We start from the raw sequence: 27,529 nt of genomic DNA, 5'->3' as shown, positions 1-27,529 counted from the left end.
AGCATTGAAGGAACAAACAACTTATTCTTACTACTGATTCTGTAACTCTCATCCTTAGTATTAGATGCTGCTTCACTTCTTTTACTTTCTTTCACCTTTTAGAGTTCTGCTCACTTGTACCCTCTGATGGGGTCCACCTTCTCCAATCATAAGCCAATAATCAGCACTTGAGCAAGAAAGATATTAAGTGTCAATCCCTCTGCATAGAGCAGTGCTTCTTAATCCTGGCTGCACATTATAATCCCCTGAGGGGCATTTGGCTTTTAACACACTTCAGTCCTAGTCAAGGAGAACTTCTGTGAGTTGGACACAGACATCAGCATTTTTAAAATAAGAATATTCTTCTTATTTACAAGTGAGGAAGCTCAGGTTCAGATAGACCAAGTGGTTTCCCCAAGATTATATGGAAATTAAATGATGCTGTGACTCTAACTTACCTTTTATTCCCTAACCTATATCCTTCCTTCTGTGTCTTTAATACCTGAACCAAACATTATCTGTTGTTTACTTCATCTGTGATTCTAGTAAAATTTTCCCTTTAACTTATCATCATAAACACACACAACACACACATATGAGAGAGTTAAAGATATGCACAACTCTACCCTATTCTAGAATGAAAATATTTTGTAACTATTGCTTGAAGTTATTTATGTTGCTCTACTATCCCATATCTTTCTTCACTTCTGTTAGAAAATCTCTGGAAGGAACAGTTTACACCTGGTTACTCATGTCCATTAAGTCATTACATGATATTTACCTTCGGAAAGGTTACCAGCACTAAATCTCCCGTTTAGCAAACATGATTTGAGTGCCTAGTATTTGATGGGCACTGGAGATAAACACTGAATTAATATTTCCAGCTGTCTTCCAAGAAGTTTACAGTAAGAAAGACAAAGAGAGAGATCAATGGTATTATATATGGTGATAGGTGTTTTAGGAGTAAATGGAGGCATACCCATTCAAGGAAGGTTATCCAGGGAATGTGATGTCTGATTTATCTTGCTTTGCAACTAGGAGTTAGTTGTTGAAGAAGGGTGAAGGGGGTCAGAAAAGGCATAAAACAGAAAGGTAGTATAAACAGAACATATGCAATCAAGTCCTATGCAAAAGAACAAGGGATGACAGACTTAGTGAGCTACAAGTGGTGTTATAGTCCCAGAATTAATGGTATATATCTGGGAAGGTACATCTTTAGGGAGAGTGAAGAACATGATTGTTTTCATTAGCTAAGAATTTGGAATTCTGGCAACATGAAATTGGCCCCAAGTCTCTGTTCCCTTATAGGTTAACCTTATAGGTTAATATTGCACACCTGGCCTGGCACTTAGTACATGCTCACACAATGTTGTCCATAAATATTTTATGTCATTATATAGTAGAAATGGAGGCAGTATTTGAAGATTTGAAGGAAATGTAGGAGAGAAACTGTGAAGCCAGTTAGGAGACTACTGCCGTGGCAAGCAAAACATGATTAATTAAAGCTATTCAGGTAGTAATGGAGATTAATGGGGGATAACAGAAGGCATTTAAATAGACTTTGTATGGGGTTTGTGAATTTTTAGAATGCAAGTTTCAAGAAAAAGTATCTCAAGAATTCATGAATCATTGTAATTAAGAAAAATTAATGAACATTTGAATAGTAGAACAATTTATTACTATAATGTACTTGGACTTTTAAGCAAAAATAAGTATTTATAATTCCCTTAATTTAAGCATAGTTTGCATAATTAAAACTTGACAGTTCAATAGTTAATCACTCCATAATCCTTCTCCTCAGTATTGTGAAATCTTTTCCATGCTTTTAGAACACTTTTTAAACATAGGAACATTGATACTGTATTCTGCTTCTTACCAGGATCAATTGCACATCCATCATAAACTATTGATGACTGGAAGAAAATAATTTACAATTATTATTCGGTGCTAAATTTGTATTCCTATATATAGATGTTGACATTACCAGTGACCTTATAATTCCTAATAAAATTACTACTTTGTAATTCACAAACCCACTATACTGGGGTCATTTATTCAATAAGAAACCTGACAACTGATTAAAATGATTGTCTTGTTTACTCCTATTATTCATGTATTAAGTAAATACTTATGCTGAATACTTCCTCATAGTTGCATAGCAATTTGCTTGTTGATATTAAAGCTTTACTCAGGTGTATCCAAGACACTGGCCACTATTACACTGTCTCCAGTGCAGCTAGAAAGAGCCTAGCCTGTCGCCTTCTACTGACTCCTTAACATTAGTCTTAGAGAAATCACAGGAGACTTTGTAGGTAGGAGGTGTTTCAATTGAAAGTTAGAGAACAACTGCCCTTTAGGGTGAGTTGTATTATTTTTAACATGAACATACTGCTGCTTAGGTACAGTTACAGAGCAGGTAAAAATTGGATTTAATCAGGGTTGAAGTTTTTTTTCCCTAAGTGAGTTTGAAGGAGGCCAGCAAACATTAAGTGTTTATAAATAGAACAATAATACTGGACAATAGATCCAAGCCAGATAAGAAGCAAAGTAACACCGGAGAGTAGTAATAGATAAAGAGAAAGTAGTAAGGCCATCAGCATGAAGGATTTTGGATAAATAGAGAAATACCTAAATATTTTGGATTAAGTTGGGTAAAGATCAGAGCGGGATATTTGTCAGCTAGATTTTCTAAAGTGTTACAGTTATTGATGATGACAAAGTCCTAAAGGTAACCATGAGAGTGGGTATCTGGAATGAGAAGGACAAAGAGTAGGGGCAGAGAAGTTAAAAGAACTGAATCAGCCATGACATTGGTGGATCATTTTGGAGGTTCAATATGCCATGAAATATGACAGGAAAAGTGCTGGAAATAAACCCAATCAAATCATTGATTAATTTGAGGATAACAATAACAACAGTTAATGCCTGTTAAAATATGGTGATATAGGGCTTCCCTGGTGGCCCAGTGGTTGAGAGTCTGCCTGCCGATGCAGGGGATACGGGTTCGTGCCCCGGTCTGGGAAGATCCCACATGCTGCGGAGCGGCTGGGCCCATGAGCCATGGCCGCTGAGACTGCGCGTCCAGAGTCTGTGCTCCGCAACGGGAGAGGCCAGAGCAGTGAGAGGCCCATGTACAGCAAAAAAAAAAAAAAAAAAAAAAAAGTATGGTGATATACACCTCAAAGAGCAGAAATTTATGAAGGAGAAAAGAGACATATGCTGGAAAAGAAACAAATGAGGGGGCAAGTCACTTCATCTCTGGGTTCTGAAATATTAGAGTGTGTTTGCAAAAACAACATCCACAGCAGTGTTCTTCAAGGTAAAAAAAAAAAAATCAATTCATTCAAGAAGGTGAAAGGAATACCATGGTGGAAGAGACTAGCACACATATATTTTAATACAGTATCATAAATGCTATGATGAAGTATAAGTAAGTTTCTACAGATGCGTCTTTTACTACATAGTGTGATGAAGAGGGTGGCAGTGAGGATATCTGAGTCTAGTTCCAAAGTATCAGAAAGGCAAAGAAGGGAACGCTGGTTCAGTTGGAAAGAAAGCTTGTGAAAAGACTTGGAGTTTGTAACACCATACTTAGTGTCAAGACTGTGCAACCTCCTCCCCACTGTTCTCCATCTATGAAATGATACTGGTATTAACCCATGTGAATCCAGGGGTTAATTCTTCTACAAAGTTTCCTCTGACTGGTCTAGCTCACAAAGACCTCACTATTCTCTGAATATCTATGAAGCTTATTGTATGCACTGTGCATGTTGGCAGGAATTAATAAACTGCCATACATTATTCCCTACATTTTACTTATATTTTTTCCCAGATGGAATAGGTTCTTGGTGAGTGAAGACCATACTTTATACTTCTTTAAATTCTTCCAAGTAATATGCAGGTGAACTCCACAGTTAAGCATTGCATAAAGGCCTGTTGAATAAATCTCATTTATTAAACTAATTTAAGTGGAAATTGTTTTGGTATTAACTGGAAAATATCTTAATTATCCAAAGTCATTGAGCCAAATATAGTGTTACATAAAAATTAGTTCTGTAATTTGGGAAAACCTTGTTCTTTACTTTCAGTGTTTTACCTCCAATTTGGAATAAAATATATGCTAAATGAATATTGTAATGGAAGAACCACTATAAAACAGTTTGTCCTATGGTATATATTTGCTTGAATACCTGAGTGGTATAAGGTATCATTTGCCATACCTCCCCTAGATTATCTGTGGAACCTAATTTAACCTTTTGGCGGGGAGAGACATCAAAAAAGAAACAAAGAAAGGGCAATAGAAATTTGAATGCCGCCTCACCAATACACACAATCAATTTATACTTCCACAGATATATCAACCTTAGAATATTATTTTCCTTATCACTGATATCAAGAATGTCAATTACTTTAAATTGAATGTTAGCTCTTTTCTCCTTCAATATCCATTTCCATATTTTTTTTCATTTCTCTTTATGATCTATCATTCACTGTAATTTATTTGCAAGTACTTTTTGTTGTCTGGACATTATGAAAAAATGAAAGGTTAACTAATGTAATATCTATGACATGGTATTTCTCTTTGCCCTTACCTGATGATTTCCAGGCAGCAAGTTTGGCTTTGGGTCATTATTCTATAAGTTTCCATGCCTATAAAAAACATTAAAGATACAATGGAAATATTTGTTTTTATCTTTAATACAAAAATACATATTTTAGTGCTTATATGTATAAGTATAAATGATCCTAGTTTACTTTTATAAATAAGTAGGTAATCAAACACTGAATAATTTTGTATTTAAATGACTTCAATTGGCCCTTCATAGCCTCCCATGTGTAATAAATCATAATCGTTTATGTTCTTAAGTGCAGATTAATAAAAGTTTTATTTTTAATAATAGTTTCAGATAGCATCTCTTATTCTAGAGAGAGATAATGGATCTTGATGCTGTTCTAAGACAAAAATTTATACATTTCATCTTACATTCTTGAAAATAGTGTATTTGTTCTTATTCCTGTGGCATTTATGCCTCCCCATCATTAAATAAACAAGTTCACTTGAAAATTGTTATAATGTTATAACATTAATTATATATATATATATATATAATTGGCAATAGAATACCGGTAGTAGATCTTAGCGTTCATCCGTAAATCTGATTTTCCTTTCTGCTGTGTCCTCACGCCTGCAATAGTATTAGGTAGTCAACAAATACCATTGAATGAATATACAGCTACTTTAAAAAATACTTGATAAAAAATGTATAGGTGAAATTAAACCTTTTTAAATGCCAATCAACAATTTATGGCCTAAACTTGAAATTTAATGGAGCATAAAGGACACAAATCTTAAAGCCTAAAATTTCTTTCTTTAAAGCATCAAGTTGGCTTTTACCTTGGTACCTGCCTGGGCTCGTTGATAGTGAGACTTGGTTGGAACTGCTGATGTTTGTGACAGTGAGGAAAGAATCTTGAGCAGGCAGAAATACTATAGATAAAGGAACAGCAAACAAACAGAGAAATTTTGAAAAGAAACTGAGTGCCTATTTTTTTTTGCGGTACGCGGGCCTCACTCTTGTGGCCTCTCCCATTGCGGAGCACAGGCTCCGGACGCGCAGGCTCAGTGGCCATGGCTCACGGGCCCAGTCGCTCCGCGGCATGTGGGATCTTCCCAGACCGGGGCATGAACCCGTGTCCCCTGCATCGGCAGGCGGACTCTCAACCACTGCGCCACCAGGGAAGCCCCTGAGTGCCTATTTTTTAATCAAAATTATCAGGGTACCAAAATAAATTATCTGCTTTGATATTAATCAAACAGCATTGAGCTTCTCAGTTAACGCTCTGCACGCATGCACACACACACAATGTAATCTAAACAAATTTACAGTATTTCTCTTGTATATGAAAGTGAAAATGATATCCTTAACCATTTTAATAAACTTTCCATAAGAAAATATAAGCTCCTTAGATGCTAAAGATATTTCAGATTGCTCTGCCATTCCTGCAGTGAGAAAAAAAAAAAAAAAACGATGAATATAGTAGATGGCATTGGAATACTTGGGAAGATGTTTCTATTTTAAAAAGATGCTATGTTGTAGCAATATAATTTGGTCATGCTCCTTTTGGTGGTAGCACATCTACACATCCCTTTATATGATACAGGAATTCAGATCAGAAATCTGTTATATAGAGGAAAATGGAAGCAGAACACTTTTAAACCCGCTTATTACCTTTCTTAGTTTACGGTTTTTAGCTTGAATCATTTGATTGATGGCTTAAGGAAAAGAGCATTATTTTTGGAACCAGAAGATCTTGGTTAATGTGTTGTATCCAAGTCTAAAACAGTGATGCTATTATATATCTCTCAGCTTTGTTGTGATTATCAGCAAGGATAACATATGTAATGCATAAAAGTAATAGGTGCTCAATATATTTTTCCCAATCTCTTCCCTCCATGACTTTCACCATGACCTCTTTAAGGAATTCTTGATAGACTTTATGAGCAGTGAACAGATTCAAATAGAAGCAGTCATCCAAATCTTACTCTTTGAAGAGGCACCATGCAATAGCATAGAGACACGTCACAAAGAGAACTACCGTTAGAGTTGACACTGCAGGTATCCAGTTATCAGGGGCTCCAGTAATATGAAATATTTATTGACAGAAGTAGTAATCTGAGAAATATAGTCAATATTAAGTATTAATAGCAGTGTAGTACACAAAAATGAAGAACAATATACACTGAATAGAGCATTTTGCACATTTTACTGTTTTTGTATTACTAAAATATGCTGATACTTACTTGAAAAATGAAAAACACAAACACAGCAAATTGCAAGGCGTAATAAACTAACACCTATTTCTACCAGCAAAAAACCAAATGTCTTTCTTTAAAGCACATGTCTTTGTTCATAATATTGCCTCTGGCTAGAATTCTTTTTCCTGTCATGGAGAACTCCTGGTGAATCCTCCATCATTGCTTTTACAAGCCTGACTTCTGGGTAGTAATTACTCTGCCTTGTTCATTTATCTACTGTAATATCTAGAATAATTTACTACATTTATTTCCTTTAATCATGACTCTTCTACTGGGAAATAAATTCCTATTACACGAGGACATTACTTGCTATATCTATATCAACATGGATTCTACAGAATTCCTGGCACAGAGAAGATACTAATGAATTTTGGCTAAATGACAGATTGAGTGAATCAGCAAGTTATTTACAGGGTAAAGTATTATGTACCTAACAACCTTAAAAAGTAAGTTATTGCCTTTTCTTGTTCCCTATCATAAAAGCACAAAAAAAGATTTTTTTCTCAGATAAATTCCCATGAAATGTTACCATTTAACAAGCTAGTAATATAAAGTTTGATATCAATTTAAATTTAATTTCCCTGACTAAGCTCATAATATTCCCAGCAGATGGCAGCATAGGATAGGATAAATTTTATGAACATAGGCATTAGGCATGCCATTTTGTAAGGCAACATAAGTCAGGGGGCTGATTTCACAGAAATTAAAAAGGGAGAAAACAAGGATCCATCAACAGAGATGGTAACAGAAATAGCACTACTTATATATGTCAGGGAGAGGAATCCTGTTTATTTTGTTGAATGTTGGTAGTTGTTGAGATTAGGTATTATATGATTAAACATTCTATTTTATACTGCAACAATCTGGGCATGTCTGGACAAAGAAGTATCAAGAAACTACTTGGTTTTAGTAGTGTCAGTTGAAATACTGTGGCCAGTTTTCCCAATAAATAATATACGGTATTTCCAAGTTATAAACAGACCAAAAATTTAAGTTGGCTATGTCTTAATTACCTACCTCTATTTTCAGCTCATTAAGATAATGTATTCCTACCAAACACATTAGGGAAGAATGCCAATATAAAAAAGAGATCCGAAGCATAAACCTGTTAAGTTAGCTAGCTTGCTTTCTTATTCTTTCTTTCTCCATCCCTCCCACCCTCCCTCTCTCCCTCTCTTTCCCTTTCTTTCTTTCTTTCTCTTTCTCCCTTTCTCCCTTCCTTCCTTCCCTCCCTTTCTTTCTTTCTCTTTCTCCTTTTCTTCCCTTTCTCCATCCCTCCCTCCCTCCTTCCTTCCTTCCTTTCTTTCTTTCTTTTTCTTTCTTTCTTTCTCTCTCTCTCTCTCCCTCAAAAATATTTATTGAACACTTACTATATCCCAATTAGTGTGCATCAGAATTGCCATACAAAGGAAATAGAAAACCTTAAACCTGAAAAGGGTAGGACTAGCATTTATTTAATAGCCACTCTATGCCATGATTGATGGCCTTTTAGCAATATTATTTCAGTTTCCCCTAATGCCAATCCTGAAAGAAAGGTGTTTGCTGTTTCCAATTTACAAAGGAAAATTGAGGCCCTTGAAGGTTTTGTATGGTACCTAAAGTTCCACAGTAAATAAGTGGAAGAACCGGTGTTCTTGTCTAGATTTGTATGTCTCTAAAGACCATGTTCTTTCTAGTAGACAGTGCTACCTCCCAAGAAAATGAGAACATTGTGAGAGTTTTGAGAAAAAATTCAATTCCTGTATGATATAAAAGTAATTACAGATTTTTTTCTCCCCCAGGAAAATTCAGCAGTATAGATCCAGTTAAAGGTATTTGAAAAATCTTAGAGGTTAGATGAAAGAATCATCTTTACTTCCTGTACTTAGTTTGCCTGACTAACAAGGGTGGATTTCCCAATTTCTTTATTCTGTTTTTTTCCCCTCCCTCTCTCATGCATGCACATCAAAGATGAAGTTTTTATAAAAAAATAAAGTGGCATTTAAAAAAAATTTAAAGTATAAGACAAGCTGGGTTATTACTCCTTTTCAGGGATTATGTAAAAATGACAAAATCTTTTTATAGGGATTAAATATACTATTAATTGATTGTATTTATATAACATGTTTACTAAAAGATCTTTCACGTCTCTTGTTTCTTTTGATCCTTGCCACATCCTTTGTACAATACATATAGCTATTCTAATCCCTTTAGTAGTCCTTTTACACACAGTAAATATTTAAATACGTATTATGTGAAGACTTGGCTCTCTCAATTATATATTCTGTTAATTGGTGATTATATTGTATATATTCTGTTATTGGTGATTCAAAACAAACAAACAAACAAAAGAAACGAGTTTGGGGCTTAAAATTTGATACAGCTAGGCTTCCATAGCTTACTACATTATCACGTTCTGTTTTAATTTTTTTTTAACTTTTTGGAGTCTCCAGCACTAATAATCATGAGGACAAGGACATTCACTCCAGCTTTACTTTTTTTTTTTTGGCGGTACGCGGGCCTCTCACTGTTGTGGCCTCTCCCATTACGGAGCACAGGCTCCGGACGTGCAGGCTCAGCGGCCATGGCTCACGGGCCCAGCCACTCCGCGGCATGTGGGATCTTCCCAGACCGGAGCACGAACCGGTGTCCCCTGCATCGGCAGGTGGACTCTCAACCACTGCGCCACCAGGGAAGCCCCAGCTTTACTTTTGCGATAGCAACTTAACTGGTCTTGCTGTCCCTATCTTCTCCTCTTTCCCCTTCTGTCCTTTATGCTACTGGTATAGTTTTAATCCTGAAACTATTTACTTGCACTTCTTAGAAATCTAAATTGGCTTTCTGTTGTCTATAAAACAAAGTCCAAAATCCATAGCATTGACTCTGGACCTATATCAATCTACTTAACATCTAACTTTCTGAGCTTACTTCTGGCCAACCCTCCTCACATATTCTAGACATACTTGGTACTTCTTTCAGGAGCAGGCGCTATACTCTCACAACCTGTATTCCTCAATTTCTACCAATTCCAAATATCTTTGCTTCTCGTTCTGCCCATAAAGGCCTATATAAATTTCAGATATTTCTCCTTGGAACTCTGCATATTCTCCAAGCCAGAATTTGTGGCATTGTCTGTTTTACCATACATTTGTTTACTCTTCCTTTTAAGCACTTGTCATAATGACTTGTCATTTGATTAACTGGAAATAAATCTAAATGCTTACTGTGACTTATAAGTCTTTCCATGATATGACCTCTGCCAGTCTCTTCACTGCATTTCATGCTTTTCTCTGACTCATCACACTGGTCAGAAGATTGCTCAAATCTCAACCATTTCTCTATATTTCTGCCAGTCTTCCACTTACTAGGTCTTGGATTTTTGGGAAAGTTATTTAAACACCAGAAATCTCAGTTTTCTCCTTTGTAATATGGAGAGAAGTAGCTGAAACTTTGCATTTGATTAAATCATATAACGTTTTTTGTTTAACCATGTGAAAATATTACATATAGATAGACATTTCTATAAATTTATAAAAATAAATTTAATGACTAGGTAGGAAGTTTTCTTAATATATTAATGGCACTATTTTCTCATAAGAAAAAATATTAAAATTTGATTTAATTGTGGTATCCTAAAATTTCTGGAAATCATTTTAGATCATGTATATAGTACTGTACAAAATATTCTCTTTTTATATTTACATTTTAAATATAGGTTGAAACTTTTTTTATTGCTTATGGGCTTCCTTAATCAGAAACTATGAAGATAGTCTTATAGTTGAACAGTTATTCCTCTCTGTCACAAACATGAGGAGTGAAGAAAAACATAATTAAGGATTGACAGGACACTGGACTATGTATGTCATCAGACATTTATCTCACCATTAGGTATATCACCAGTGAAAACAAAAGAATTTCCCATCTGTTATTTGGTCATGTACTAAGCTTCTTACAGCTGTGTGCAGTTAATTTGGTTTGATTCATAACCTTAATAACTTAACTTGTTATATATTACAGAAAAGACAATAACAATATTCTTCCCTGTCATGAAATCTTTCATCAGTGGGTACTAGAGTCACAGCAGATGTACAAGGCTGTAACCTAGTAAAGTACAATTTATATATTTCTGCTGACTTTAAAAATATTTCACTTAACTCTCATCAAAGAAGAGTTTTTAAAATTTTGCCATTAAGAAATTCTGATTCAAGTTTATACAATAGTCGCTGCTCATGCTGTGCCTCAATACTTCAAGTCAAATATAGACCAGAATTCAAAAGAAAGTAAGTAATTTTTAGTGGCCAAACACTGATAATTTAAGAAGAAATGCTGTTTTTTTCCCAATTACCAAAAAATTACAATAAAAGTTAATAAACACTATCAAAAATGCTTTTTGAAATATTAGTATTATAAAGAAAAACATGAAAATTTTTCTTTTTCCTTAGTGGGAACTGCAAATGAGAAGTACAGAGGAGGAAAACTGATTTTCCCTCTACCCTTCTAGGTTCTTAGCTGAGACACCCCTGTAATAAAAGATAGGTTAACAGAAAAGCAAACAGAAGTTTAATAACATGTATACCTCCTGTATACATGGGAGATACCCAGGAAAACTGAGTAACTCTCTGAAATGGCCCAAGCCACCACCTTAAATACCATCTCCAGCTAAAGACAAAAGAAGATGTTGGGAGTGGGGAAGCCAGTTATGGGAAGCTCTCCAGAAAGGCACAGTAAACAAGGGTAAGGTTGTTATGCAGAGTTAGGTCCTTGCCTTATCCATTGACAAGTTTCTAGATATTTGGTCATCCTCTTCTCGGTACAGAGAGGGAGACAAATGGAGATTTCTCTTATAGATGTGAATGTCTCTTACAAAAACATTCTGTTCTGTTTTCAGAGCTTTCCCTGTGTCTGTTATTTCTTAAAAATAATCAGGCTAAAATAATTCTTATGCTAAAGAGGCTTATTTTGGGGTGACATATTCTAATCCCCTTCAAGAGGTTTGATAACCATATCTCCCATCACTTAGGACTAATGTTTTCACACATCTTTTTCTGTGTTTTCAGCCAATTAATAAATATTTATAAGATAACTAATACAATGCTACTACTTATTAATCAATCAGTGACAATTATCAACCACTACTACTGTGTCATTATTCCTTCATACTACAAAAAGACAAAGAACAACAAGAGAAATTTAGTTCAGGGATGGGATACATTGAGTGATTATAAAAATACCACAATGAGCTCCACTTCCAAGACATATAAGGCAGAATGGCTGTTAAAACACAGCTCACAGCAAGTACCGTATTTCCCTAATTTCTGCTGTAATTTTGATGGATATGAAAGGTAAAGACTAGACTAGGGGTCAGCAGAAAGTACCAGTGGCTTCCATGGATACTCTGACCTATTTAAAAATATAGCTATAATACTATATTATTCTTTAAAATGAGAGGTGAGAAAATAAATGCTTTTTCATTTTTTGGTTGCTAAATTTTTGCTTATCATACATATGTATTTCCTAATCCTTCTAAAATCTTTTCCTACCCACTTTAAATTTCCTCTACCTTCCTAAATCTGCTAAGGAATAAGATGAACAGATCCAGTAGTGTACTGGTAAACTAACTCTTATAAAGAAAATAGGAAGGAAGGAAAGGGAAGAAGGAAAGAAAGGAAGCGAGGGAAGGAGAGATAGAGAGAGAGAAAGAGAGGAAGGAAGGAAGGAAGGAAGGAAGAAAGAAAGAAAGAAAGAAAGAAAGAAAGAAAGAAAGAAAGAAAGAAAGAAAAAAGAAAGGAAGGAAGAAGAAAGAGAAAGAAAGAATGAGGGAAAGAAAGAAAGAAAGAGAGGAAGAGGGAAACAGAAATAGAGAAAGGAAGAAAAGATAGATCCTGGTTTATAACATTTACCAATTTTTCACCGTTAATATTCCCACTATGACTGATTTCAAGCTGACTTAAAACCAGAGTACAGAATTTCTCAATATTTAACAATAGGCTGTCATTAACTTAAATGAGCCAACTCCAGCACATCACTGTTTCAAATTATCTCTGAAAACAAAGTTTCAGACATCTTTGCTAGTCAATTATCTTATGAGGTATATGCTAGTAAAGGATTGGTCTTTGATGACTCAAAATCAGCCTTGGGGAAGTAATATGCATTTGCAGTGAGCACAACCATGTAGAAACATGTAAGGTTATAAAGATGTAACCTCATCTCTAAGCATATGTCTCTAAGCAACCATAATATCCTTAGGTTTAATCTTTAAAATTCAGATTAAGTGAAAGAAACTGAATAATTCTAACTTTCTCACTCCATGCATCTAATGCCTTTTTTCAATTCTCCTTTGGTGGATTAAAAATCTTTTCATTATACTGATACACATCATGAAACATGGATGGGTTACCAGGATGAATTGATTGATGGAAAGACTGGAGGAGCAAGAAGAACTACAATCCTGCAGTCTGTGGAACGAAAACCAGATTCTCAGAAAGACAGACAAAATGAAAAGGCAGAGGACTAATTACCAGATAAAGGAACAAGATAAAACCCCAGAAAAACAATGAAATGAAGTGGAGATAGGCAATCCTCCAGAAAAAGAATTCAGAATGATAGTGAAGATGATCCAGGACCTCAGAAAAAGAATGGAGGCAAAGATCGAGAAGATGGAAGAAATGCTTAACAAAGACCTAGAAGAATTAAAGAACAGACAAACAGAGATGAATAATAAAAAAACTGAAATGAAAACTGCTCTAGAAAGAACCAATAGCAGAATAACTAAGGCAGAAGAACAGATAAGTGACCTGGAAGACAGAATGGTGGAATTCACTGCTGTGGAACAGAACAAAGTAAAAAGAATGAAAAGAAATGAAGACAACCTAAGAGACCTGTGAGATAACATTAAATGCACCAACATTCAAATTATAGGGGTCCCAGAAGGAGAAGAGAGACAGAAAGGACCCAAGAAAATATTTGAAAATATTTTAGTTGAAAACTTCCCTAACATGAGAAATGAAATAGCCTCCTCAAGTCCAGGAAGCACAGAGAGATCTAGGCAGGATAAACCCAAAGAGAAACACACTAAGACACATAGTAATCAAATTGACAAAAATTAAAGCCAAAGAAAAATTATTAAAACCAACAAGGGAAAAACAACAAATAACATACAAGGGAACTCCCATAAAATTAACAGCTGATTTCTGAGCAGAAAGTTTACAAGCCAGAAGGGAGTGGCTTGATATATTTAAAGTGATGAAAGGGAAGAACCAACAACCAAGATTAGCCTACCTGGCAAGGATCTCATTAAGATTCGACAGAGAAATCAAAAGCTTTACAGGCAAGCAAAAGCTAAGAGAATTCAGCACCACCAAACCAGCTCTACAACAAATGCTAAAGAAACTTCTGTAAGTGGGAAACAAAAGAGAAGAAAAAGACCTAAAAAAAAAAAAACCCAAAACAATTAAGAAAATGGTAATAGGAACATACATATTGATAATTACCTTAAATGTGAATGGATGAAATGCACCAACCAAAGGACATAGGCTCACTGAATGGATACAAAAAAAAAAAAGACCCGTATATATGCTGTCTACAAGAGACCCACTTCAGACCTAGGTACACACACAGACTGAAAGTGAAAAAGATATTCCATGCAAATGGAAATCAAAAGAAAGCTGGAGTAGCAATATGCATGTCAGACAAAATAGACTTTAAACTAAATAATGTTACAAGAGAAAAGGAATGACACTACGTAATGATCAACAAATCAAGAAGAAGATATAACACTTATAAATGTATATGGACCCAATATAGGAACACCTCAATACATAAGGAAAATGCTAACAGCTATAAAGAGGAAAATGAGAGTAACACAAAAATAGTGGGGGACTTTAACACCTCACTTACACAAATGGACGGATAAACCAGAGAGAAAATTAATAAGGAAACACAGCTTTAAATGACACAAGAGACCTGATAGATTTAATTGATATTTATAGGACATTCCATCCGAAAACAGCAGATTACACTTTCTTCTCAAGTGCACTCAGAACATTCTCCAGGATAGATCACATCTTGGGTCACAAATCAAGCCTCATTAAATTTAATAAAATTGAAATCATATCAAGCATCTTTTCCGACCACAATGCTATGAGATTAGAAATCAATTACATGGAAAAAAAATGTAAAAAACACAAACACATGGAGGCTAAACAATATGTTACTAAATAACCAAGAGATCACTGAAGAAATCAAAGAGGAAGTCAAAAAATACCTAGAGATAAATGACAATGAAAACACGATGATCCAAAACCTATGGGATGCAGCAAAAGCAGTTCTAAGAGGGAAGTTTATAGCTATACAAGCCTAACTCAAGAAACAAGAAAAAACTCAAATAAACAATCTAATGTTACACCTAAAGGAACTAGAGAAAGAAGAACAAGCAAAACCCAAAGTTAGTAGAAGGAAAGAAATCATAAAGATCAGAGCAGAAATAAATGAAATAGAAACAAAGAAAACAATAGCAAAGATCAATAAAACTAAAAGCTAGTTCTTTGAGAAGATAAACAAAATTGATAAACCATTAGCCAGACTCATCAAGAAAAAGAGGGAGAGGACTCAAATCAATAAAATTAGAAATGAAAAAGCAGAAGTTACAACAGACACTGCAGAAATACAAAGCATCCTAAAAGACTACTACAGGCAACTCTATGCCAATAAAACGGACAACCTGGAAGAAATGGACAAATTCTTAGAAAGGTATAAGCTTCCAAGACTGAAGCAGGAAGAAATAGAAAATATGAACAGACAAATCACAAGCACTGAAATTGAAACTGTGATAAAAAAGCTTCCAACAAACAAAAGTCCAGGACCAGATGGCTTCACAGGTGAATTCTATCAAACATTTAGAGAAGAGCTAACACCCGTCCTTCTCAGACTCTTCCAAAAAAATGCAGAGGAAGGAAAACTCCCAAACTCATTCTATGAGGCCACCATCACCCTGATACCAAAACCAGACAAAGATACTACAAAAAAAGAAAATTACAGACCAATATCACTGATGAATATAAATGCACAAATCCTCAAGAAAATACTAGCAAACAGAATCCAACAGCACATTAAAAGGATCATACACCATGATCAAGTGGGATTTATCCCAGGGATGCAAGGATTCTTCAATATATGCAAATCAATCAATGTGATACACCATATTTACAAATTGAAAAATAAAAACCATATGATCATCTCAATAGATGCAGACAAAGCTTTTGACAAAATTCAACACCTGTTTATGATAAAACTCTCCAGAAAGTGTACATAGAGGGAACCTACCTAAACATAATAAAGACCATATACGGCAAACTCACAGCAAACATCATTCTCAATGGTGAAAAGCTCAAAGCAATTCCCCTAAGATCAGGTAAAAGACAAGGATGTCCAGACTTGCCACTATTATTCAACATAATTTTGGAAGTCCTAGCCATGGCAAGCAGAGAGGAAAAAGAAATAAAAGGAATAAAAATTGGAAAAGAAGTAAAACTGTCACTGTTTGCAGATAGCATCATACTATACATAGAGAATCCTAAAGATGCCACCAGAAAACTACTAGAGCTAATCAATGAATTTGTTAAACTTGCAGGATACCAAATTAATGCACAGAAATCTCTTGCATTCCTATACACTAACAACAAAAGATCAGAAAGAGGAATTAAGGAAACAATACCATTCACCATTGCAGCAAAAATAATAAAATACTTAGGAATAAACCTACCTAAGCAGGTAAAAGACCTGTATACAGAAAGCTATAAGACATTGATGAAAGAATTCAAAGATGACACAAACAGATGAAGAGATATACCATGTTCTTGGATTGGAAAGAATCAATATTGTGAAAATGACTATACTACCCAAAGCAATCTACAGATTCCATGCAATCCCTATCAAATTACCAATGGCATTTTTTGTAGAACTAGAACAAAAAAAAAAATCTTAAAATTTGTATGGAGACACCAAACACCCCAAATCGCCAGAGCAATCTTGGAAAAAAAAAAAAAAAACGGAGCTGGGGGAATCAGATTCCTGGGCTTCGGACTATACTACAAAGCTACAGTAATCAAGACAATATGGTACTGGCACAAAACCAGAAATATAGATCAGTGGAACAGGATAGAAAGCCCAGAGATAAACCCACGTCGCTATGGTCACCTTATCTTTGATTAAAGGAGGCAAGAATATACAATGGGGAAAAGACAGCCTCTTCAATAAGTGGTGCTGGGAAACTAGACAGCCACATGTAAAAGAATGAAATTAGAATACTTCCTAACAACATACACAAAAATAAACTCAAAATGGATTAGAAACCTAAATGTAAGACCAGACACTATAAAACTCTTTGAGGAAAACATAAGGAGAACACTCTATGACATCAAACACAGCAAGATCCTTTATGACCCACCTCCTAGAGAAATGGAAATAAAAACAAAAATAAGCAAATGGGACCTAATGAAACTTCAAAGCTTTTGCACAGCAAAGGAAACCATAAACAAGACCAAAAGACAACCCTCAGAATGGGAGAAAATATTTGCAAACTAATCAACGGACAAAGGATTAATCTCCAAAATATATAAATAGCTCATGCAGCTCAATATTAAAAAAACAAGCAGCCCTATCCAAAAATGGGCAAAAGACCTAAATAGACATTTCTTCAAAGAAGACATACAGATGGCCAAGAGGTACATGAAAAGCTGCCCAACATCACTAATTATTGGAGAAATGCAAATCAAAACTACAATTAGGTATCATCTCACACCAGTTAGAATGGGGATCATCAGAAAATCTACAAACAACAAAGGCTGGAGATGGTGTGGAAAAATGGGAACCTTCTTGCACTGTTGGAAGGAATGTAAATTGGTACAGCCACTATGGAGAACAGTGTGGAGGTTCCTTAAAAAACTAAAAACAGAATTACCATATTGACCCAGCAATCCCACTGCTGGGCATATACCCAGAGACAACCATAATTCAAAAGGACACATGCACCACAATGTTCATTGCAACACCATTTACAATAGTCAGGTCATGGAAGCAACCTAAATGCCCATTGACAGATGAATGAATAAGGAAGATGTGGTACATATATATAATGGAATATTACTCAGCCATAAAAAGGAACGAAAATGGGTCATTTGTATAGATGTGGATGGACCTAGAGCCTGTCATACAGAGTCTGACATAGTAATGCCTGTATGTGGAATCTAGAAAAATAGTAGAGATGAACCAGTTTGCATGGCAGACATAGAGATCCAGATGTAGAGAATAAATGTATGGACACCAAAGGGGGACAGTGGTGGGGTGAGGGTGGTTGTGGCTGGGATGAATTGGAAAATAAAAAACAAAAAATTTTTTTTAAAAGACTGCATAGTTACTTATCGAGACTTCATCCTTTCTACTCTTTTACCGTGTACTGTTTATGTTGAAATCAGAGTTAAAAAGCATAGTTATAAATTAGTATGATTTAAGGTTTTTACTATCTTCTATATTTTGAAAATTGATATTAATTCTGTGCTTTTTATTATGGAGTCAGTTTGCTGCATGCAGATAGTTTCAGGAATTTTGATTCATAATTCTTTGGGGATTATATTTGCAGGAAATGGTGTCTAGCCAGTTACATCATTGTCTCTTTAGCCAATCTAGAATTAAATTGGACAAGTTTAATTCATTTCATGAAGCATGACTTAGTTTCTTTCTTCTCCTCTACCTGCCCTAAGAGGGACCTCTGAACAGGCAGGTATGGGTTCAAAGACAAAGGTTAATCAGGGGCCAGTTGATAGCAGTTCTGTTTATTTTACTTCATTTAAGGTTAAGCTTTATTTATTATTAGCTTCTTTGACTTCTTTATACATTTAAGATAAAAAGGTTTCTTCCTATTTTTCCTTCTAAGCTTCAAGATATTATTTTACTTATTTTAATGTCTAAAGGAGTATGCCAAGTATTAACATACTTAAAGAATATCTTATGTAAAATTTTCTCTATAGTTATTTTAGTGACTTGTGTTTTCTTTGTTTATAATACTGGAAATATATTTTGCTTACGAAGCTTTTTTTTTTTTTTTTTTTTTACAAATTGAGAAGCAGTAATAAGCCCTTGTTTTCAGTCAGAATTTCTTAACTGGGTTCCATGCACGAGTTTTACAAGCCTCTAAAGTTGAATGTAAAAGTGTATGTACGTATACATGTGTACATTGTTCTAGAGAGAGAGACCATAACTTTCATCAGACTTGCAACAGGTCATGAGTCACCTCTTCCCCAATTAAGAACTTTCGCGTACTTTTTGTATAATGTGTGGCATTGGTTCTTTTACTTGCCAAGTACCATACTTGGCATCATAAAAGATGCAAAGGTCTTTACTGAATGCCTTCCCTAGATTACAATTTGTGAGATGCCCTATATTTTTTCAACAGCCTCGAAGAGTTGTTATTGTTGTTGTTGTTAAAAAATAGTCTGCATTTACAGTGAATTTCATGCTGAAGATATTTCCTGCAATATTTATTGTATAGCTGAATTCATTTTTAATTACTTTGAGCTTTTTATTTTTAGACCTTAATTTTGTTATAACTCGGACACACATTGTTAGCAATTTGGCTTTAAGAATGTTCTAGGGCTTCCCTGGTGGCGCAGTGGTTGAGAGTCCGCCTGCCGATGCAGGGGACACGGGTTTGTGCCCCGGTCTGGGAAGATCCCACATGCTGCGGAGCGGCTGGGCCCGTGAGCCATGGCCGCTGAGCCTGCGCGTCCGGAGCCTGTGCTCCGCAACGGGAGAGGCCACAACAGTGAGAGGCCCGCGTACTGCAAAAAAACAAAAAAAAAAAAAAAAAAAAAAAAAGAATGTTCTATTTTTGTAATGAGATTTTGTTGTTTTATCTCAGAAGCAGATAAAATTCTGGCAGTATATTCTAACTATTTAGAAATGTTTTTAAGTTTTCATATCTTATTCAGCATTCTAAATTGAAGGATCTGCCTTATGATTAAAAAAAAAACTACAATCTAATAATAGTGGCTAAATCCTAAGAGAAATTCTATTTCCCATGATATATCATAACACAAAAATTTCAGCTACAGTAATGGTGAATTCTATTGTTTGTGTATATTTCAGATGGAGCACTTTATCTTCACACATAGTACCACTGCCTTATTTTAGAGCTAAACTCTCTTATCTGGATGAAAGTAGGATCCTAATTGGCTTCATGGTCACTGCTTTCTCCATTCACCAATCTTACCTTTGTGTTTTCTCCACACATATTCTAAAATCACTCACACTTACCAGACATATCGGATCCTATCACCCTTCTCTTGTAATTCCTCTTTAGATCCTCCTTGACTGGAAGATGAAGTTAATATTCCTTAGGATGGTACACATAGATCTTCACACTTTTGCCCTAATAGCCCACTGTTTTTCTGACCCTGAGTCTATATTATTTAAGCCATTTCAAGTTGGATATTCTATTATTTATAGCTAGAAAGTTTTTCTCTGGCTTATTCAACTTTGTTCTCCAACAACTAGCACAAGGCTTGGCTATGAAGTTGATAAATAGATATCTGGAGACATAGGTGATCTTTTCTGGGTAATTTTTTTAACACACTCAAATATAAGTAATAGCTAGTCAGTAATACATTAAATAAACGTTTAGAAATATTTTAAGACCTATCTTAAAATATGCAGGTGTTTTTGTGTGTCTGTTTGCTCACTTTCAAGAAAATGGATGTTATACCCTGTGTGGGTATCATTCCTGCACAGTGAGTAAATTGAACTATAGAATTTCTGAGGTTACTTCTGGTTTGGAAATACTTTTTTGCAAGGAGAGGCACTTATATCTCCCTGTAGAGATGTGTGTATTATATAAGTACACATATAAACATAAAAGCTGATATGGCTTATGGATAATAGCAAGGACTATTTGCCACAGTCCTTGGGAGTAGATTCATAAGTCACAAGCTGGTAATCATTTCCAGGCAGCATTAATTGATTTGCCTCTTTTAGCAAGTCTAATATAGTTTACCAAGAGAATTATAAAGGTTACAATACTACTCAACTACAAATCTAAAAAGTCACATCTTGCTGGAGAATGTGTTTATTCTGTCTATTATATTTTATTATAAGCATTCTCCTTTGCTGGATTTTGCTTTTTTTTTCTCTCAGTTTTATCGAGGTATAATTGACATACAGCACTGTATAAAGTGTATGACATAATAATTTGACTTACATACATCATGAAGTGATTATCACAGTAAGTTTAGTGAATATCATCTCATGTAGATACAAAATTAAAGAAATAGAAAAAATATATTTCTTGTGACGAGAACTGAGAATTTTCTCTTAACTTCCATATATAACATACAGCAGTGTTAACTGTATTTATCATGTTATACATTACATCCCTAGTACTTATTTTTCTTATAAATGAAAGTTTACACCTTTTGACTACCTTCATCCAACTACCTCCCTCCCCCCACCTCTGTTAACCACAAATCTGATCTTTTTCTGAGTCTGTTTCTTTTTTTTTAAAGTATAATTGACCTATTATAACACTGTTTTAGTTCCTGGTACACAATGTAATGATTCAATATTTCCATACATTTCAAAATGATCACCATGTTAAGTCTAGTTATGATCTGTCACCATACAAAGATATTACATAATTAGTGACTATATTCCCCACACTGTACATTTCATACCTGTGACTTATTTATTTTGCAAATGGAAGTTTGTACCCCTTAGTCTACCTCATATATTTCTTTCCTTACCCTATCTCCCTCACTTCTAGCTATGACTTGTTTGTTCTCCATATCTATAACTGTTTCTGTTTTGTTTGTTTATTTGTTTTGTTTTGTAGGTTTCACTTGCAAGTGAAATCATACAGTATTTGTCTTTCTCTGACATTTCACTTAGCATAATGCCCTCTAGGTCCATGCATATTGCTGCAAATGATAAGATGTCATTCTTTTTTATGGCTGAGTAATATTCCATTGTATGTATATATAACATCATCTTTATCCATTCATCTATTGATGGGTCACTTAGGTTGCTTTCATATGTTGGCCGTTGTAAATAATGTTGCAGTGAACATAGGGGTGCATATATGTTTTCAAATTAATGTTTTCATTTTCTTCATATGAGTACATTTTCTTTATTAATCAAGAATTTGGATGGTAGAAATCCATGTGTTAATATGTTAGATTTTTTTTTCACCATGGTACAAACTAAAATGATCTCTCTCAAAGGTGCAAGATTTAGCAGAGAAGACTGACTCAGAATAGGTAGTTGAGGTTCATGTTGAGCCAAAAATGAAGAACAATACATTTTAACTGTTTCAAATGCTGATATAACACCTTAAAATTACTGATGTTACAGCTTAGTCTTATGCAATATTTATCTGATTTATAAAATTATTTGAACATATATTTGTGGAATGTGAAAGAAAGTCCTTTAGTCGCATATCCTGGGGTGGGGGGAGGGGCTAAGAACTAACTTACTGAGTGACCAGGAGCATATTTGTGCTTAATATAATAAACTGTAGGGTTTGACTATAAAATACTTGATTAAAAGCTCCAAAGCAGACAGTTTTAATGAAACTCCAAAATAAGTGAGAATATTTTATTTGTGAGGGTTATTTGTGGAAAAATTTACATCACTTGACAAAGTAACATAAGTTTCTCAGATTACTTCCCTTTAAATTTTACAACTACTTTTTCTGATACCTAATATATATACAAATGTATAAAATAATAGTCCAATAACCCCCAGATACCTGTAACACAATCTCAATAATTATCAACTTATGCCCACTTTTGTTTCAATTTACTTATACTTAATCTTCTCCATTAAATTATTCTGAAGCAAAAATCACAGTCAAATATCCTATCATTTCACCCATAATATGAAGTTCTTAAGGTTTCGATTCTCCAAAATTTTTTCTCATGGCTATTTTTTGTCTTATTTGAGGAATGTTTCCCTACCCCCAAGATTGTCTCATATTTTTTTCTAAAATTTAGTTATTTTATTTATTTTGCCATTTAATTGGCATACCAGTTGCCCTACATAATTTATTGAAACTATCATCCTTTTACCATGCTCTGTATTGCCACCTTTGACATAAGTAATAGATCCGTATGTTGTGGATATTAACTGGACTCTTTATTCTGTTCTCTTGTCTATTTGTCTTTCATACACCCATACTACACTGTTTTAATTATTGTATTTTATGTTGTCTTTATTTGGGGTAAAGCAAGTCCTCACACCTTGATTTTCCTTCATCAAATCTATTGACAAGGTTGTTCCTAATACTCTCGTAAGATTCTTTATTTTTGAAGGGTTGCAGGACCTAGTGCTGTTCCTTTTTCATTCATGACATTGGTAAAATGTGCCTTAACTCTTATCTTTATCAGCTTACTCAGAGCAATATAGGTTTTATTATTATTTTCAAATAACCAACTTTGGACCTTACTTTCATATGTTTTCTTTCCATTTCATTAATTTCAGTTTTTATCTTATTTCATTTTTTAAAATCTCTTTGAGTTTATTTTGCTGTTTGTTTTCTGTCTTCAGATGAAATGCAGTTTTAAATAACATGCAGGGAAAAGAAGAAGTTTTGAGGAAATAGGTAATATTTTTAAATGAATGGTGACAAAAATACTACATATTAAATTTTGTGAGATGAGTTAAAATGGTACTTAGGGGGCTTCCCTGGTGGCGCAGTGGTTGAGAGTCCGCCTGCCGATGCAGGGGACACGGGTTCGTGCCCCGGTCCGGGAAGATCCCACATGCCGTGGAGCGGCTAGGCCCGTGAGCCATGGACGCTGAGCCTGCGCGTCCGGAGCCTGTGCTCCACAACGGGAGAGGCCACTACAGTGAGACGCCCGCGTACCACAAAAAAAAAAAAAAAAAAAAATGGTACTTAGGGAAGAATATCTAGGCTTCAATTTCATTTTAACTGCATCTCACAGTTTCATTGTTCAAAAATATCCTCTATTTCCTTAACTTCTAAAGATATAGGGAATGCTCCAGATAACTGGTTGTTTTGATCTCTAGCATAATTATTTATATTTAAGATCACAGATTATACGCAGCGTGATTTCAACCCACTGAAATCTGTTGAGGCTTGTTTTATAGCCCCTAATATACGATCAAATTTTGTAAATCTTCATGTGTCCTGGAAAAAAAGGTATATTCATTAATCATTGAGTGTAGTGTTTACATATTTTGTACATCAATATGGTCAAGTTTTAGTTTCAGTTATTGTATTTTTAATTTCTAGATATATTTCATATATTTTCACATTCTCTCTGTTACTTTTATAGTATCTAGTACTCTAACCAAATTTCAAACTTGGTTTATATCTCTTGAACTTAATAGGCATAATTATTTTACAATTTATAATTCAAAATTTCTGTAGTTACTTTGTTTTTGTTTCCACTTTTTGTGGTTTTGCTACTTCTTGGTTATGATATATTTTCTCATGTGCTTGGTTATATTTAATCACATAGTGTTTACTGGATTGAAAAATTGCTAGAAATAATTGGAGGTCTAGGATACTATTACCTTCCCAGAGAGAGAATTTTAATTTCCTTCTGCTAGGCACTTGGGAGCATTACCAGTACTACACCACTTTAATCCAATTTGGGTTATTTTTTTTTTTGATTAAGAATATTCAAATTGTCTTTTGATGATTTTATGTAGGTAATGTAAAACTTCTTGACTGTGAAGTTAAGCAATGGGTGGAACTTTCTATAACTTTTTAACAAATGGCTATTTTAATTCAAATATCTTTCATTGTGTTAGCTCAGTTATACAAAGAGCTATCTATAAAGCATCACAGTGTTACTGAGGGCGTGGATATCAATACCTACTTGGCTGTTTAAACTCCACTTGTTTGAAATCAAACAGCATAGTCCATACAAATCAATTCTATCACATCATTGATTTTCTCTTTCTTTTTATATTAGCAAAGTTTATGAGGTATTGTAAGTCTATCTTTCCTGCTTTGAAAATGTTATAACTTCTGCCTTCAGTAATCATCCACATTTTTCATCTTCACATTCAAGATATGTCCTATGCTTAAATATGTTACATGTCTACCATGAGCTTCATTTTTCCCGACACTAAATCTAGCCTTCAGCTTCACTGCCTTCTCAACATTCCCCAGAATATATTATATTCTTTCCAGGGTAATTTTGTACCTTTCCCCTGAAAAGCTTTTCTTCTTCTATTTACATTTTTAAAAAAATCTGTTCTTAAAGAACAGATTATTATTTTCCTCCTCTATTTATAGAGAATTGACTGCCTATCTCAGCCCAAATAAATTTACCTTATTTTCAACCTCAAAGTTAAATAACATTTACACTATTGTTTGACACTGTGTAGTATTTATTTAAATTGTTCTAAGTGTGTGTCTTCTCTTCTAGTGACACTGTATACTTTTAAGGAAACAAGTTTGTCAAATATTTTTTAAAACCTTATGTGGTGCTATGTACATAAGAAAACCTTCATGAATATTCAGTTAAATAGAGAAAGGTATACAATGATGAGAATCAACAGAATTACTAAGAATCCAAACTAAAAATCCAAACTAAAAAATAGCAAAAGGGCCTAAAAAATTATTAACATTGATATATTTACCTTGCTTCGAAATTAATGACTAACAGCTATAATAATTTCTCCTTATTTTGATGATGGAAATTCCAGTGTACTAAAGTAACTGTTTTATTGATGCCTTTCATTGGCAAAATATAAGGATAACTCCTGTGAGAGTTCCCAAATACTTCTATGTTTATGACTAATTCAGACTACCTTAGAATTATATTTCATTAGTTAAGTACTTACTGTAGTTGTAGTTGTTTTTGTGGAAGAAGTTGGCTGTGTTGTGGTCCAAGGAAGCACATGAATTATGACAGTGGTAGTGGCTGACAGCTGACTAGTTTTATTCCCACCTAATTCATCAGTAACTTCAGTAAGTAGCTCGAAAGTTATAGGGTCCTGAATCCCTTGAAAAACATCATACTGGAAATTGTGAGTGATGGCCAGATAAGGAGGATCAACACCTAGTCTCCAAAGTGTGAATTGATTATTTATGTTTCCTGAAAATGATGAGGTAATAAAACAGAAATAAGACTGCATTACATGTTATGTTATTTCTATTGTCTTGTTGAAATTCTTATTTAAAAATATTTTCCATGATATTATGCTTTCAACAGTTATAAAATATCTCATATAGGGTATCTTTTAAAATAGCATAAAAGTGAATTATTTGAAATTATGTCTTACCTCCTACAGTTGAATAGCTCAGCTAGCTGTTCCTGTGAAGAATCTTTGTCTGAACAGTTGAGTGGAATAAAAGGAATCTTAATAGTGGAATAAATCCGAGTTTCCAAATGTGGTGGATTACATAGAGGAGGCTCATCATTCATATTCTATTACACAAGAATATTATCTATTTTGGATTATGTCTTAAAAATCTTGCCATATCTAATCAGTTGCTTGTTGAATTTTTATTATTCATTATCTTTATCTTCACAATATTGCTCAAGTATACTTTTACAATTTATCTTAATTATTTTATATTTGAAGACAATATTTAAGTGTTTCATCATGGAAACTTTGTTGTTTGGAGTTACCTATCAATATAGTCCATGTTCTCTTTTTAATTTATGAACAAGGAATCACTTTTTAATAAATGTCTGTAACCTACACAGTATTGCTAGGACAAATACTCATGACAGTCATGAGATTATTGAGTTTTACAATCATATCGAAAACTATTATCTACTCTAGTCCCTTCCCTTTAATCCAGAAGATATATGTCATCAAGTCTCCTATTGAACAATTCCTCAAAAGGGGTACTCACTATATAAAAGGAAGCATACTTCACCATTGAAAGGCTTTACTTGTTAGAAATATTCATTTTTATTGATCTCAAGGGTTTTTTTTGGCTGCAAATTCAACCTATTATTTCTAGTTTTTGTTCTGAAGAAACTCAATATCTAGTAGAGCATGTGGCTTAAATTTCAAATATGTGGGAGATTCCAGCAACTAGATTGAAAGAGGAACTATATTATCAATGGGAATGTTTGAATTCTAAGTTTCTTTGACTCAGTAATCTAGAATAGAAAGTATCTGATAAACTACTTGCCATTATCACCCCCTCCTTCTTGCTGCTAACAGACATTGCCATTTTATCCATTCTCCTGGAGAATATAAACATAGTCTCAAGAGATATTATCAAAGTAACCCTCAATGGAGACACTACCAATTTATCAGAATAGAATGTGAAACGAAACCAATTTATGTCCTTGATTTAGGAAAATGAAGTGCCTAATTTCACTTAGGCTCTCCTTCTTTCCTTAGTAATATTTCTTGAATATCCTTGGGCTCCTTTACTTTGAACAGTCCCTTAGAAGCCACCTGAGAGTGCAGAGCAAATCCACTGTCTTTTTTTTTTTTTTTTTCTCCTCTCCAGTGCAATGCAGTTTGGTTTGTTGGATTGCCCACTGGAGGCCATAAAGGGGTACTTGCTAATATTTAAACCCTATTTCACTAATTAAGTACTGATTTCTTTAAGATTAAAGCCGCTATAACCATATTTCCCTGAAAATGAATTATCCTTAGTCTCCCTCTCTCCCTCCAAATATAGTCCTAGAAAGGGAAAGATATTATCTGTTCTTTCACAATTTCTCCATAGCTGCTTTTGTAATAATAATAACCACAACTAATATA

At 34.3% G+C, this 27,529-nt stretch overlaps 1 pseudogene across 1 annotated transcript in view; it reads right to left on the bottom strand.

Moving 5' to 3' along the window:
* Nucleotides 1-27,529, bottom strand: part of LOC307057946 (cadherin-related family member 3-like) — a 178,530-nt pseudogene that overhangs the window by 12,588 nt on the left and 138,413 nt on the right. The window contains exons 18-20 of the transcript in view: nucleotides 26,081-26,226; nucleotides 25,640-25,862; nucleotides 6,524-6,653 (exon numbers count right to left, since the gene is read on the bottom strand). The product of the transcript in view is annotated as a cadherin-related family member 3-like (transcript). The remainder of the gene's footprint in view (nucleotides 1-6,523; nucleotides 6,654-25,639; nucleotides 25,863-26,080; nucleotides 26,227-27,529) is intronic.

Source organism: Hyperoodon ampullatus (assembly GCF_949752795.1).
Source record: "Hyperoodon ampullatus genome assembly, chromosome: 9".
NCBI classification, from domain to species: domain Eukaryota; kingdom Metazoa; phylum Chordata; class Mammalia; order Artiodactyla; family Ziphiidae; genus Hyperoodon; species Hyperoodon ampullatus.
This window is presented reverse-complemented; position numbering and strand designations above follow the sequence as displayed.